General features: G+C 37.2%; 2 long non-coding RNA genes across 10 annotated transcripts in view; one reads left to right on the top strand and one right to left on the bottom strand.

Annotated features, from left to right (window-relative positions):
- LOC140624690 (uncharacterized) overlaps positions 1-16,000 on the bottom strand; it is a 145,940-nt gene that overhangs the window by 119,353 nt on the left and 10,587 nt on the right. For 3 of the 6 annotated variants that reach the window (XR_012024148.1, XR_012024145.1, XR_012024144.1), the window contains exons 1-3: positions 4,838-5,201; positions 4,090-4,161; positions 2,592-2,759 (exon numbers count right to left, since the gene is read on the bottom strand). This is a non-coding gene — a long non-coding RNA (uncharacterized lncRNA). The other 3 variants (XR_012024146.1, XR_012024149.1, XR_012024147.1) reach the window with 3 other exon arrangements.
- Positions 4,911-16,000, top strand: part of LOC140624688 (uncharacterized) — a 60,393-nt gene continuing 49,303 nt past the window's right edge. The window contains exon 1 of one of the 4 annotated variants that reach the window (XR_012024143.1): positions 4,911-5,071. This is a non-coding gene — a long non-coding RNA (uncharacterized lncRNA). Of the gene's footprint in view, positions 5,072-5,205; positions 5,270-5,320; positions 5,897-16,000 lie in introns of those variants that run through there. The other 3 variants (XR_012024142.1, XR_012024141.1, XR_012024140.1) reach the window with 3 other exon arrangements.

Here is a 16,000-nt window from a genome sequence, read left to right as displayed (position 1 = left end):
TATTGAGGATTGTTAAGTCCTCTTGTTGGATAGATCCTTTAAGTATGAGATAGTGTCCCTCTTCATCCCTCACTACAGTCTTCGGGGTAAATTTTAGTTTATCTGATCTAAGGATGGCTACCCCTGCTTTCTTTTGAGGACCATTTGAATAGTAAATGGTTCTCCAACCTTTTATTTTCAGGTTGTAGGTGTCCTTCTGTCTAAAATGAGTCTCTTGTAGACAGCAAATAGATGGGTCCTGCTTTTTTATCCAGTCTGAAACCCTGCGCCCTTTGATGGGGTCATTAAGCCCGTTCCCGTTCAGAGTTACTATTGAAAGATATGAGTTTAGTGTCATCATGATATCTATTCAGTCCTTGTTTTTGTGGACTGTTCCACTGAACTTCTTCTTAAAGGGGAATTTTAAGAGGCCCCCTTAAAATTTCTTGCAGAGCTGGTTTGGAGGTCACATATTCTTTCAGTTCCTGCCTGTCTTGGAAGCTCTTTATCTCTCCTTCCATTTTGAATGAGAGCCTTGCTGGATAAAGTATTCTTGGTTGCACGTTCTTCTCATTGAGGACCCTGAATATATCCTGCCAGCCCTTTCTGGCCTGCCAGGTCTCTGTGGAGAGGTCTGCTGTTACGCTAATATTCCTCCCCATAAAAGTCAGGGATTTTTTGTCTCTTGCTGCTTTCAGGATCTTCTCTTTATCTTTGGAATTTGTAAGCTTAACTATTAAATGTCGAGGTGTTGAACGGTTTTTATTGATCTTAGGGGGGGATCTCTCTATTTCCTGGATCTGAATGCCTATGTCCCTTCACAGATTAGGAAAGTTTTCAGCTATGATTTGCTCAAATACATATTCTGGCCCTCTGGCCCTTTTGGCGCCCTCGGGAACCCCAATTAAACGTAGGTTTTTCTTCCCCAGGCTGTCGTTTATTTCCCTTAATCTGTCTTCATGGTCTTTTAATTGTCTGTCTCTTTTTTCCTCAGTTTCCCTCTTTGCCATCAACTTGTCTTCTATGTCACTCGTTCTTCCACCTCATTAACCCTTGTCGTTAGGACTTCCAGTTTGGATTGCATCTCATTCAATTGATTTTTAATTTCTGCCTGTTTAGCTCTAAATTCTGCAGTCATGAAGTCTCTTGAGTCCTTTATGCTTTTTTCTAGAGCCACCAGTAGCTGTATAATAGTGCTTCTGAATTGGCTTTCTGACATTGAATTGAATCCAGATTTTGTAACTCTGTGGGAGAGAGGACTGTTTCTGATTCTTTCTTTTGAGGTGAGGTTTTCCTTCTAGTCATTTTGCTCAGTGCAGAGTGGCCAAAAGCAAGTTGTATTGGGAAAAGGAGAAAAAAAGAGGAGAGAAAGAAGGAAAGAAAAGAGAAAAAGAAAAAAGAAAAAAGGAAGAAAAAAAGAGAAGAAAAAGAGAAAGAAAAAGAAAAAGAAAAAGAAAAAAAAGGTGGGGGAAGGAAACAAATCAAAAGGCAAAACAAAACAAAACAAAACAAAAAACACGGGGGGGTATCTTCTGATTCTGTGTACTGTAAGTCCCCTGACTTCCCCTGGAACTCGTCCGTCCAGCTGGTGTTCTGGGGGAGGGGCCTGCTGTGCTGATTCTCAGGTGTTAGCACTTGGGGGAGCTGCTCTGCCCCTGCCTGGTGCAGGGCTCAGTGGGGGTTGTTTACCCCGTGAGGCCCCAGGAGGAACAGCCCTAGTGGCGGGGCCAGCTCTGGAAACCTGGATTCAAACCTCACAGGAACTACTCCGTCTGCAGGGCCTGGAGGCTCCGGGGCGGGGCCACTGATCTGCTCAGCTCAAGGCAGGAGCGTCCTCGCTGTCCTGGGCCCTCCCGGCCTCTGCCTGTCCCGGGGGAGGCCGGATCCTGGGCTGTGTCCCCGCGCCCTGTGCTCGGGGCCCGCGCTGGTGGATTCGTGCTCCTGCTCCGCAGCCCCCTCCGCGGAGCCGCCCCCGAGCCCCCCGAGCTGCTCCCACCCCGCAGCCCTCTCCGCGGAGCCGCCCCCGAGCTCCCCCCCGCAGCCCCCTCCGCGGAGCTGCCCCGAGCCCCCCGGAGCTGCTCCCCCCCGCAGCCCCCTCCGCGGAGCCGCCCCCGAGCCCCCCGAGCTCCTCCCCCCCGCAGCCCCCTCCGCGGAGCCGCCCCCGAGCCCCCCCAGCTGCTCCCCCCCGCAGCCCCCTCCGCGGAGCCGCCCCCGAGCCCCCCCAGCTGCTCCCCCCCGCAGCCCCCTCCGCGGAGCCGCCCCCGAGCCCCCCGAGCTGCTCCCCCCCGCAGCCCCCTCCGCGGAGCCGCCCCCGAGCCCCCCGAGCTGCTCCGGGTCCCCCGTGCGCTGCAGCCCTTAGGGAGCTCGGCGCACTCCCCCGGGGCGCAGGTGCCTGTTAGTGTCCCCGGGAGCCCGCGGGCCTCCCCGCCCTCCGGGTCCTGCTCCACCTCCCTGAGCCCCTTTCCCCCCGGGAAGGTCGGTGCAGCTCCTGCGTCTCCGGGACGGGGCTCTCCTGTCCTGGGGACCCTCGCCCCGGCCTCAGCCCGGCTCCTCGCGGCCCCTCCCCCTCGGAGGCCTTTTGTGTCTTCATTTCTTTGTCCCCGTCCTCCTACCTGATAGAAGCGCGACCTCTTCTCCCCGTAGCGTTCCAGCTGGTCTCTCTTTAAGTCTCAGGCCGAATTCGTAGATTTTCAGGATGTTTTGAAGGTTATCGAGGTAATTTGGTGGGCACAGGTGACTTGGGGACCCTCCTCTTCCGCCATCTTGCCCCTCCTGCAAAACTACAGAGTTTAAAAAAAAAAAAAAAAAAAAAGACAGTGGTTACCAGAGATTTGGGAGTAGAAATAAAGGAGAGTTGAATAGGTGAAATACAGGGGGCTTCTGACAGTCTATTTTGGACAGTTATATTTATGAATAAAGCTCAAAAAATAAAAAAATATAAGGATATTATATTTAGCTTCATGCTCTCTATTCACTAGAGTGTCTTATATATTATACTACCTTGAAATCAATAAATTATCTCCATGACATGTTTCCATATTATGTTGAAATTCTAAAGGTTAGATTTCATGATGAAATGTTCATTTCCTCATGTATTCTCTCTTTTATATTCTTGCAAATTTGCCAAGAAAAATGCCTAAGGCTCATTCATTCAGAGAAAATAAAAGGTGAAATATTGGGAATTTGAAGCAAAATTGGTTATTTTATGCAAAAGAGTAAAAACTTAGTTTCTCATTTGCAACAAGATATTTCTTATCCCTAAACTCAGGAAAAAGAAATTATCTGAGTAGAAAAGCCATGGAAAATGATATCAAAGTAAAAAAAATATTAAAGAACATTTTGAACCTATTCACATATAAAAATATCATATTACAATATTTCTCACATCAACTATCACTGCACTAAAGGTTATTTCAACAGCAAGCCAAGAAATAATTCAAATTGGTATACTATGTCCTTGTGTTTCCTCAAGATATTATAACATTATTTTTCATTTCCTTTTATAAATTACTGGAAAAATATTTTAACATCATTTTGTTTAATGATTAGCAGTTTCTAAAAGGTCTTTATACCATAAGAAATTACTCCCCATTTCCACTTCAATAAGTAAAACTAAAATAACTTGTCTATAATTACTTAGATTTAATATGTCTGTGGAACATGAAAAAAGGAAAGAAAAAGAGAGTAGAGAGGGAAGGGAAGGGAAGAATTAATAGATGAATGTGTTTTTAAAATCAGTATAAATGTGTTGAAGTTTAAGTCAACACAAACAGTGTAATCTCATTCATTTTATTCAAAATATCATTGCTTCATGAATTAATATTTAATCAATGTAAATTTGAGTTTCTTTAAATAGGCTTGCTTCTTATATTAACTTTTAGTTTATTCTCTTTAATATTTAGGAAATTAGGATAAAAACAGCCAACAACATAAATGGGAATGAGAATTAAGCTGACATGTATAAAATTTATATTGATCACATTCTTTAGAAATATATCATATTTCACACTTATATTTCTGGAATTTTTTTGTTTCTGGAATTTTTACAATTTCTATTACTTATATAGCTATGGAAACACTGACTCCTTAAAGATGATATACATGAAATACCTTAAAAAAATTGAAAATGTATAAGAAGCTCTAATCTCCAGTTCTACCTCTGCCATCTTCAATATTTCTTTCCTATCACATGACAGTAACAGAAGGAAATAACATTAACATGAAATTTTGAGAACATAATTTATTTACAGAAAGATAAAAAATATCAATGAAAAAAACAAGAGTTCTGCTCTACCCCTGAATTTTAAATCTCACAAAATTGGTATGATTCCAATTATCTACAATTTACATCTATTTTCACTTGATCTCATCTGTTCTTCAATGAAAAAGCAATAAAACACCTCAGCCATCCCAACCCTGCCCCATGTAGAGACAGTCACCACTGATTACTGTTTAATTTCTTTGAGTAATGAACACCTTCACTCCATGTGATATCATTGATATAAGGAAGGAACTCATAACAGTCTACTTTAGCTGAATGCTCTGCTCTATGGTACAAGCTGAAAATATATTCTTAAATCCTCTTACTGTGAGGTCTCAACATGTGAACACACTGCAGCCTCCCATCCACTAACGCTCAGGAATTTTCTTATATCCTCTACCAATTCCAGTTTTCTTAAATTCAGTAGTTTAATTAAGAAATAAATAAAATTTATTTAATTTACAATGACAGTAATATGAAAATTGTAATAACAAAATAAGCCAAAAATATGAAAACTTCTATGAAAGATGTAATAAAAATCAATTGAAAGACATAAAGAAGGGTAAAATAAGTGTATATAAATAATCCTGGGGGCACCTGGGTGCCTCAGTCAGTTGAGCATCAGCCTTCGGCTCAGGTAATAATCCTGGGGGGGGGGGGGGAGCCAAAACCACCACCAGCTCCACCTTCTTTAATTGCCTGCTCTCCTCCTTTGTCATATAATTCCCTTTTCTTTGCATCAGAGAGCACTTCATAAGCTTGAGAAATCTGTTTAAACTTCTCTCCTTCATTTGGATTCTTATCAGGGCGGTACTTCAAGACCAGTTTTCTGTAAGCCTTTTTCAATTCCTCCCGGGTGGCATTGGGTTTGGCCCCAAAACATCATAGTAAGTGGTTTCTTTCACCATTTTCTACAGCCGGTGAGAGGGCCGAAGCCGGTGGGGGGGAGCGGGAAGGCGCGCGTTGCCGCCGCTCCTCCGCGTCTCACCGAGCGTTCTGGAAAGTTCCGCCTTGCTCTGACTTTGCCCTGTATGTATGATGACTTCAGTGTGCAAGAGAAGTTTAATACTGTAAAAACTACTTTTAAAAAATCTCCCCTAGCGTTTGTTAGGCCATACCCTGTAACTGATTGCAGCTCTACGTGTATGAAACAGTTCAGACTGAAATGCTAGGTGTATGTATTGACTTCAGGGTATGACCCTTAATTGTTAAGCTATGAAGTTAAAACGTGTATTTAATTGGCAATCAGACAAATAATTTATTAATTTGTAGAGAAGTGTTGGTCTGTAGTTACGTTAAGTAGGATTCATTGTGATGCCTCTGCATTTTATTGCCTCAACTGTTACGTGAAGATGGCATGCTATGTAATTTGGCCTGTGGTATCAGTGATAGAAAGGATACCTCTCTAAAGAAGTGGTTTATCATATGCTGCTGCTTGAGGGCTTGCACTTGTAGAATTGCATTCCCTTCTGTGCCATCTTTTTTTTTTTTTTGATATATATATATATATCAGTTCTGGTTACACTTTTTTTCCTTCTCTTTGGACCATGATAAACTTCAGAGTAGTGACTTCAGGAGCCAGGGTAACTTAAGAGTGAAGAGACATTTACGTGGAGAAGTTAATTTGCATGTATGAGACAGGAAGGTGTCTTCTAGGTATGTGACAGGCTTACTTTAAAACATTTAACTTATGTTCCAAAGTAACTGTAATTTCATGTTGGTAGTATAGCAAATTATGATGAATAGCTTTAATTGTATGTTTAAAAGGCATGTTCACAAGCTTAAATCTGGAATCAGAATTAAGCAATTGAAATGTATGAATGTCTCCTTAATATACTGATTACAAAGCAAAAAAAATAATAATAATAATAATAATCCCAGGGGGCTGGGATCAAGCCCCAGGGAGGCTCCCTGCTCAGCAAGGGGTCTGCTTCTCCCTCTCCCTCTGCCTGCCTCTCCCCTGCTTGTGCTCTCTCTCTCTCTCTCTCTCCCTCTTTCTCTCTGTCAAATAAATCTTTTTATAAAGATCATTCTGTATGACATTTCAAAGGCAGAAACATAAATTCCCAACAAATTAGTGTGGAAATCTATTGTGATGCTTATCAGAATTCATTTTGCTTATTTTCTTGTTTTGCTTAGTTTAACTTTTATTATTTTTCTAGATTTTGGAAACTTAATAAATGAGTATGAAATTTTCTCTAGTAAAATAAATATTTGTAAGTAGCCAGGAAATGTATTTCTTAAATAGTGTAAAGGGTTATACTACATGAGATATTTAAAAAGTACTATAAAATTACAGCAATTAAGATTGAGTAGTAATGATTCATAGTCAGACTTAACAGAAGTAATCAGTAATTAATTTCAAGTAAAAGAAGTGTTTCTTACACACTAAGTAGTGTGTCACTGAATTCTTTTTTTCAGTTCCAAATGATACAAAATGACTCAAACAAAAGGTTAAGGTGACTAAAAGTAGGGTTTAAAAGGTACTTAAATTTTATCTTATGTCACCAATAAGAGATTTTCTATCTCTCATTCTCGTCACCTGTCTTGTCCTATAAGTCTCCATATTTAGCCAGAAATATAATATATCAGGATAGATATCATAGCATAGATATCATAGCATGATATCCTATTACCTTCCTCAGTTGGAAAATCACAAGAATTCTTTCCCAGAATATTTAGCAAAAATCAAAGTATGTCTTTTTGATCAAATGGCACTACTGAAGCCCATTAATGTGCTGACAAAAGCCTGGTTCATTTGTTCTATAGATATGGTTTGGAGGTAGGGCTTTACTAGTAAGTCATACAAAGTATGTAAGGGGAATCCCTTATGGCTGTTTCCCCAAATAATTTCTGTCTCTATAAATGACATGTCTAGCTTTTAAATTCACACATTCTTATTTTCAAGTTTAGTTTTATTTTTTTAATTTTATTTATTTATTCAAGAGAGACAGAGAGAGAGAGAGAGAGAGAGAGAGAGGCAGAGATACAGGCAGAGGGAGAAGCAGGCTCTGTGCAGGGAGCCTGATGTGGGACTCGATCCCAGGACTCCAGGATCACGCCCTGAGCTGAAGGCAGATTCTCAACCCCTGAGCCACCCAGGCATCCCTAGTTTTATTATTTAATTGTTATTAATTAATAATAATTAATATTTATTTAAATAATTTAAAAAGCTGAATTTCTCTCATGGAAAGAATGTTGTAGAACTATGTGATATAATGCAGGAAAAACTGGCATCCCAAATGAAGGTGGCTATATTGGTTCCAACTAAAGGGAAGGGACATTTCTTCTATAAATAGAGCAATGGGTAAATATGGAAAAAAGTTGGTGGTTGGAGTAGAGAGAATTTTTCCTTAATAAAAGTAAAGAGGAAATGATGAGGCAAAAATCTTGAATAAAGGATGAAAGGTACCGAGAGAAACGAAATCACTAGATGATGGAGTTGATGGTCCTCTTGAAATCAGAGAACAAAAATTTTAGTTGCATCTAGGCACTTACTAGTTAAATTATTTTATCTAAAAGTAACTTTGAGTTACTACTTTGGAGCAAACATGCAGTCTGTTCTACAAACCCTGAACAGCTGAACAAACAGATAGAAAAGGCAACAGAATTAAGTATAATGGCAAAGAGATTAATTGATGTCGTAGATGATAGAATCTGGGCTGGATAGAAAAGAAAAAGAAGTTTGAAATGAAGTAACACACAGAAAAAGAATTGGAGATCTTGGTGGAACTGAAAAGATGGCCATTAATATCGAGAACGTGATAAAGCAGCAAAATTTTGTTTGAAGAAAGCAATATTGATGTTGGAGCTGGAGAGATTTCAGGAAATGAATTCTATGTTGTAACCAGGGGAATGAGCTTGCTAAAGTGACATGTGAATAAAGACCATTCAGATGTAACTGGAATGTGTGAGAGCTTTGATGGGTCAGAGGAGAACTCTAATCTCTAAGCTAACTGGAGGAAAAGAGAAGAAGAAAAATAGATGTTTTACTCCAAAAAAAATCTTCTAAGGATGGGCTTTAAAACCACCAATTAAGATGAAACCCATAATCCTCTTAATCAAAGGGAAAAGAAAATGCTTTGACTATCTGAAAACTATCTTCATCAGGAAAATTACTGGAACTTCTCTGATTAAACAAGGAGCAATGTGCTGCATTAACATAAAAATTTGAAATATTAAATTCAATGCTTTTTTATATTCTTAGAAATGAATATGGGGATTTATAGGATTTAAATCTTGGAACATAAATTTAACTTAAATTTGAATGCTAACGTATGCTATAAAAACTACTAGTAAAATAATGCATATAATTCTAGAACATGTATGTTACTCTTTATTTGCAGTATTTTTCATCTAATGTGTTATTCAAAGAATGATAAAAAGTTATCCCAACTAAGGAATCATGAATACTTTAACATGTAACTTCTCATTTCACATGTACCGAGGAGGCCTTCAAAATCTAGCTATCATGCATTTATTTCAACTTTTCATTTACCCATGTTCACATCTGTAAATCAGCTTGTCTTTGCTACACTAGGATAATGAATTGTACCCAGGCTCTGTTTGCTGCTAAGATCCAGGCATTTCTAGACATGTTTGATTATCATTACCGGAGCTTCTACTTATACAGACGTCTTAGGGTAAGAATAGACAAACAAACTTGACCTAATAGCAAGCCTTAGTCTTCTGAGTTAAAGAGAAATTCTGTGTATGATACAGTAACTGTCCTACAGATTTCTTATTTGGCTTAGCCCTCAATGGAGCTATTGCCCAGTCCTACAGCAGGTAGAGAACAAGAGTGAAAAGCTGAAAAAGATCAAATACTAAACTCTTTATAACCTTTGTGTCTACTCAGGACTTTTTTGAGATCTTTCTAATAATATAATTAAGAAAAGATAAAGAACACTTCTCCATATACTTTCAAGATAAGTAGGCTATGTTACGTAACAGATTAACACAGAAATCAGTCTGCATGAGTTGGGAAGTCTTTGTCCAATTTACGGTTAAAATATTTGGATCACAGGATCTCCTGGGTCACAATGTTGGAGAAGAGAAGCCTGAAAGAAGGCATAGTAGCTCTTAACCATCTTGGCCCAGAAGAGCCTCTTATCAACTCCATTCATAATTCAATTGCAGTTTTTCCACTAACTTCAGAGGAAGCTAGAAGTGAAGTGCTCCCAGGAGCCTAGACAGATACATTCATACATACACAGAATTTGGTGAAAGCTGGCCTCACACCAACCTGTCACATTGATGTAGGTTAATGTCTACTTTTGGCAGTAGGTGCCAGGGTGTCAGCAGTGTTTCCCAGAGTGCAGTGGGTACTAGGTTAGCAGGTGATTCTGGGGGGAGAGGGAGCAGGGATGGAGGTTGTCAAGTACAAAGTTGATCACCACTAAAATAACAGCTGAGCTCTACAGGAGCAGCCACACCTACAGGAGGAAGGGAGACATCCCTACCAACTAGATGCAGAGTAGCCCACAGAAGAAAAATTCTGATGCCTAGAGTATGAACCACAAGGAGTCTTATCAGCACGAGCAGATTTGTGGGGAATTTCACAATATGAAATTAATTAACATATCCCAGTGAGGAATGGAGAAACTAAAGTTACCCATTTACTTTATACTCTCTCACATTTCTACTTTTCTTCAATTTTTTTTTTTTTAAAGTAGTCTACTTTGAATTCTCAGTCTGGTACAATCAAAATAAAAGTACTGGAATTCTGAAGTTTTTATTGGTGGACTTAAGATGAATCAGATTTAGGCAGTTTATCTTTGAATTTCCAGCTTGGAATGCTTTTGTTCTATTCTATTATGTTCTGTAAATATGTGTCGCTTCTTTTTATGTGGAAAGCATTACTAAACGCACTGAAGGAAACAGAAAGTTAAATAAATGTTTCTTCCCCCAAGGAACCTTAGACAAATAGAATGGTGAGTTAAACTCACAAAGAATTATGAAACAAAATAAAGGATAGTAAGTGCAGTAAATGTGGATGTAGGAAATGAACAAAGAGAATGCGTCTAGTTTGGGAAGAAGAAAAACCTGAATACCAATGTCCTAAAAAAATATTACCTTCTCTTTAAATTCCCATCTCAACGATTCTCATGGATTTAAACATAAACTTTGTAGGGATTAACAAATCAACTCCCGATCTCTCTCAAGCCCCAGATAACCGCCCCCTTCTTGTTGGACAAGTCTACTATCATCTTTCTCCATCCTCCTGACTGCTACTAGCCCCACTGTTTTTCCAGTCAAACTGGCTTAAAACCAATTTATTAACTTTCCATGATATGTAATTATCTATACTTAATCAGCTGAAATTCAGGTTTTCCCCGTTTACACTTTACCTTATCAAAATTTAGCATTATCCCCTTCTGTATCATACTGTAGTATTATCCCTCTCTGTGCTCTGAGGTTCCCCTCTTAATGCTCCCTGTTGATGAATTTTACATCACTGCCGTCAGGCACCAAGTTGGTCTTTCAATGCCCTGTCCTCTCTTAACTAAAGGGGATGTTAAATTATTCAGGATCTATTTGGTTCACCCCGCTTTATTCTATCTAATGTTACACTGTTTGCTCCTTTGTTTTATTATTAGCCCCACCACTTCTGCCGCAAGGCAGGAAACGTGATTGAAAACACCTTGCACTTATTAGGTACATTTTGAGCTGAAAGGAATTCTCTAAACTATACCACTTGAAATTGAAGGAGAAATTACAAAGCCAGCAGCAAAATACACCAAAATAATTTTAAATGGTTTCTTCAATATTCCCAGTATATAATTTAAATAATTATCATTAGATAACTGATTGTATCAATGACATATTTCCAATTCAAAATATTTCTCATTGATAATGCTTTGTAATAATATAATTTACTAGAATGATAGAGTGGATTTCCAGGAAAAAAAAAACTTCTACTTAGATTCAATAGTTTCTTCTAGCCTTTCAAAATAATAGAAGTTTTAGAAATATAAAAAATATTCCTATTTACCACTTTATAACAAAGGAATATTATTAACATTATTAACTGTAGGACAGCTTGCCAGGTACCATCAGACCTTACAGGAAAAGGTCAAAATTATTTATACATTATTTTATGCTCCAATATTAGTAATAGGTTAAGGAGAGGCAACTATTTAGGAAAAAAAATAGGCCTTTTAAAGATCTCGAGTGGAAGTACTGCCAAGGAAAAAAATTATGGGATCATAGAACTCTAGTAAAAATGTCAACTTGCCTGTTTCAGTGTTTTATACATTGGTTAGTAGTTGTGCCAGGATATCTTTTCACAATGGAAAAGAATAAATTATGCCACCATTATGTGGAATATATGAACCCCCACAGAGAATGCTTTCCTTTATAGATCCTGATGCACTGTGGCCTCAGTTCAGCTCATAAAACATGGAACTGTCAAAACATCTTATGATTAGTAGAGAAGTATATTTTGAGTATTTCAGGGGGAGCACTTGGTTTATTATTCAGAGTAAAGATTATATTTCAAGGGAAAATGTCTAATACTAGAAACAATAAAATTATACTCTATGATGCTATATATTGTCTTTTTGGCAGAAAGTAGGTTTGTTCATTGTCTCTCTCAAACATATTTAAAATTTTATGAGATTATTATAACAATATAAAACACAAAAACCTAAATCACGAAAGCTTTTAGTTTATAAAAAAAAAAATGAAATCTGAAAGAATTCCTTTTTTCTAGGTCCATGATCCTAACCACTTCAAGATACCATAATTATAGGATGTTATGATTGATTTTATATATATATATATATATATAAATTAAAGGATGTTAATTTTATATAATTTTAAAATTATATAATTAAAATAGTTAATTTTATATAATAAAATTAAAGGATGTTATGATTATATATATATATATATATATATATATTCACACACATACACATAAAAAGTCACCATTCAGTCATCCTTTCATAGCCATATCAGTAAAATGTAAGATAGATCTAATAGCAAATAACAAGTCCCTAAAGGTGAAATGAGATTATAAAATATAATTTTATCTTCCCTTATGGAAAATATGGTATGTGAAGTCAAAAGTCAGCAACAGGTAGACGTTTACACTGGCAGGGACTCTGTCAAGGCAATGGATAGGATCCCAGAGTGAAGAACTGGCATCAAAGAGAGCTATAGGGACCCATTTATTCCTTAACATACAAATATTTATTGAACATCTACTGGGTGCATTTCACTTCCTGAGGTAGAAGGGAAAGAAGAGTAAATAAAACAAACAAAAAATATATTCTTATGGGGCTTACATGGCACTGAAGAGAAAGCAAACAAACTTACAGATATATACTATAATATCTGGCAATAATAAAATACTATAAAGAAATAGAGTTGGCTAAGAGATAGATGACTTTCTATTCGTCCCTATGAATCAAGGATGATGGAGAGGACTGGAAGACTGGAGGAGGAAGCAAAGTCAGGCTGTTTCCTTCCTGTTCCTAATAGCATCAACTAAACAGTGTTTTGTTTGTTTATTTGCTTGCTTGCTTGTTTTAATCCTGATAGTGGCAATTGAAACCAGTAGCAACAGTTGATCCCAGCTTGCTGTCTTTCCAAAAATCCCAGAAATAATCTCCTCAGGTCCCCTCAGAGACAATAATACCACAGCTAGCATCTTCTACATGGTCCTGTCCTCACATTGCCCCTCCTGTAACTTCAGAACACTAGGACCAGCCAGGCAAGTCTAAGATCTGAAAGTTTGAGATCTAGCTTCATGGTGTCCTCCTTTGCTTTTCATTTTGAATAATTCCAAACTTTTCCATTAGTTCCAAAGCACCCAGGAGGAAAAGCTGCTTTCTACAGTTACTACCTCCATGATCTCTCAAGGTCCCCCCCCCTTATTTTACCTTTTTCTCAGTTCCTCAATATCTAATTAACATTCTTTCATTTTTTCCTATTACATTCACAAAGTTAAAATAACTGATATTGCTTCTATCTCCTAACTGTACCTTTGCTGTTATACTTCTAAAATACAAACATACAATTCCCAGTTTCTCCCTGCATATATGTATACACACATAAATATATGTACAGACACACACACACACACACATGCACACACGGTTGCCTCTTCCAGTGCTATCTCGATTCATGCCATCATACAACCAGTTTCGCAAGACGAAAACCAAGACATTGTTCCTGAAAACTTTACTCCCACTAAAATTCAGTTAATTTTCCTCTTAAATATCTCTAAACTCATTGTTTTTCTTCATCTTGACCCCCACCTCACTGATTTATGCCTCTCATTTATATATGCCCCCCACTGTCCTTTACCTACCTCACCATAATGGCAACCCAGTTAGATATTTTTTATTCACTCTGTACCTATTTTTAATCCAGAAAGAACTTAAATTTAGTTAATATAATCCTCCTCAATCCTCATGCCCTTCCTCATGATACAAACTAAAATCTTTAACATCATCTATAAAATCTTGCAGCGTCTGGTCCTTGTTTATTACTGCCAGGTCATCTCTACTACATCATCATGCTTAATATTCATTTGTTTCTTTATTGTTCCAGGCATAATTCAGGGATTCTGTATATGCTGATTTTTCTTCCTGGAATGCACTTTGATTCTCAAAAGCTCAATTATCCATGACTTTATCCTGCATACCTTAAATCAAGTGCTTCTTCCACATTGAAGCCTTTTCTGAATACCATCATTACATTTAGACTTCCTGTTAAAGTCATTCATAATATCACTTACATTTCTCATAATTCCTACTCACTGCTCTCTGTTCTGTCTCTGGACTTGAGTCCTTAGTCAATGCTTGGGCCAGGCGGAGCTGAAATGCCAGGAAATTAATTCCTCAGAAAACCACCCCTGAACAGTGAAAATTGGTGGATAAATAAATCCACCTTTTTGTCTTCAGGTAGGACAACGCTTATATTTTGAAACCTCCCAGAGATCTCCAACAAGAGTACATCAAAATTGTTCATAATCAGAATCTGCTCATTAACCTAGCCAGTATATTCACCTCTTCTTTTTTTCTCTGCCATTCTAGTATCGGTATTTCTACAAGCATCTTTAAAATAAACTATGTGCACTCAAATCTTTGTCTCAGGTTTGCATCAGGAAGAACCTAAAACTGAAACATTATCTACTGTGGGGTCTTTGCCCAAATGTCAGGTGGTTGTTGGTAGTCATTTCGCACTAAAAGTGATGCCATAAAAATTGATGGGAATCTTTGCATGCATGGAGAATACTGTAAACAGATGATGCTCAATTAGATCTGATTTTGCTTCCCAGGGGACATTTGGCAACATTTGGCAATACTTTCCATTGTCACAACTACTGGGGAAACCACTGACATTTACGAAGTATAGGTCAGGAATCCTGCTAAACATTCCACAATACATACATACAGCATTCTGTTCAAAATGTGAATAGTGCTGTTGTAAAGCAATCCCTTCTTTAAAGTAATATGACTGGGAGGGAGTCAATCATATTGTTGAGGTATTCACAAATCAACAGCTTTAAAATTATTGTATTAGAAAAAAGAAAAGTCTAAAATTAAATACCTTAAGTCTCTTCTTAAAAAGATTAATAATGAAAAGTATATCCAATTAATATTAACAAATTCAAATTTTCCTTTTAAATATATAAACAAAATTAATAATCAGCTATAATGAGTAAAAGAATAAGAGCAACAACTAAAATTAGTAATATCCAGAGTGAAATCAGGACTATCACTACATCTCCTATAGACATTAAAAAGATAATAGGTAAATATTATGAAAAACTCTATTCCAAAAACATTTGACATTAAATGAAATGGAAATTTTTTCCCAATACAATTTATAAATATCAACACACAAGGAAACAGAAAATCAGAGTAGCCCAGCTACTGTTTAAGCAAATGTACTTGCTATCAAACATGGTCATATAAAGAAAACTCCAGGTCTGCATGATTTCACTGATGAATTCTAACCATATATTTCATATTTAACTAATAGTACAGACTCCAGAAAACAGAACATAAGGAAACATATCCAAACTCATTACATGAGAATAATAGGACCTAATAAAAATGTTAACAGACACTAAAATTTATTTTAAAATTGCAGACTTAAAAAAATAAAATAAAATTGGACTTATATCCCTCATGAATGATGATGCAAAACTACTTAGCGAAATAATAACAAAAAAATCTAGTAAAAAATAAGAATTATAACAAACCAGGAAGGCAAATCTGCTTTAACATTTGAGAATCTGTGCTCATCAGGCATTAAGAGAGTAAAGGGGAAAAGTTATATGGTCATTGAAATAAATTAAGAAAAGGAATTTGTCAAAAGGCATTATTTAGGCATGAGAAAAATTCAGACTCTCAGGATTATTTCCTTTGATAAAGAACCAGGCATTTTAAATTACAGAGAGCGTCATAATTAAAAGTTAAATGAATAATTCACCTCCCATAATCAAGGGTGTCTAGTCTCACCATTTCTATTTAACCTTTTACTAGAGTCCTTAGGCATCGCAATTAAGCAAGAAAAAGATGCAAAAGGCAATCTAAAAAAAAGAAGGCAAACAGAACTCTCCCTTCTACAGATAGCAATTGTTTATGAGGTAAAACTTGAAAATTAACACAACTGCTACTAAAACTAATAAGTGAATTGAACATTATCTTGGTGTATATAATCCAAAAATAAAAACTTTGTACTTAACTCTCAGTATCTAACAATGGGAAAATAGATGCTTTTTAAATTTCCATTTTCAAG

The sequence above is a fragment of the Canis lupus genome, chromosome 35, assembly GCF_048164855.1.
Source record: "Canis lupus baileyi chromosome 35, mCanLup2.hap1, whole genome shotgun sequence".
NCBI classification, from domain to species: Eukaryota; Metazoa; Chordata; class Mammalia; order Carnivora; family Canidae; genus Canis; species Canis lupus.
The sequence above is the reverse complement of the archived record's forward strand: the minus strand, read 5'-3'. Positions and strand labels throughout refer to the sequence as shown.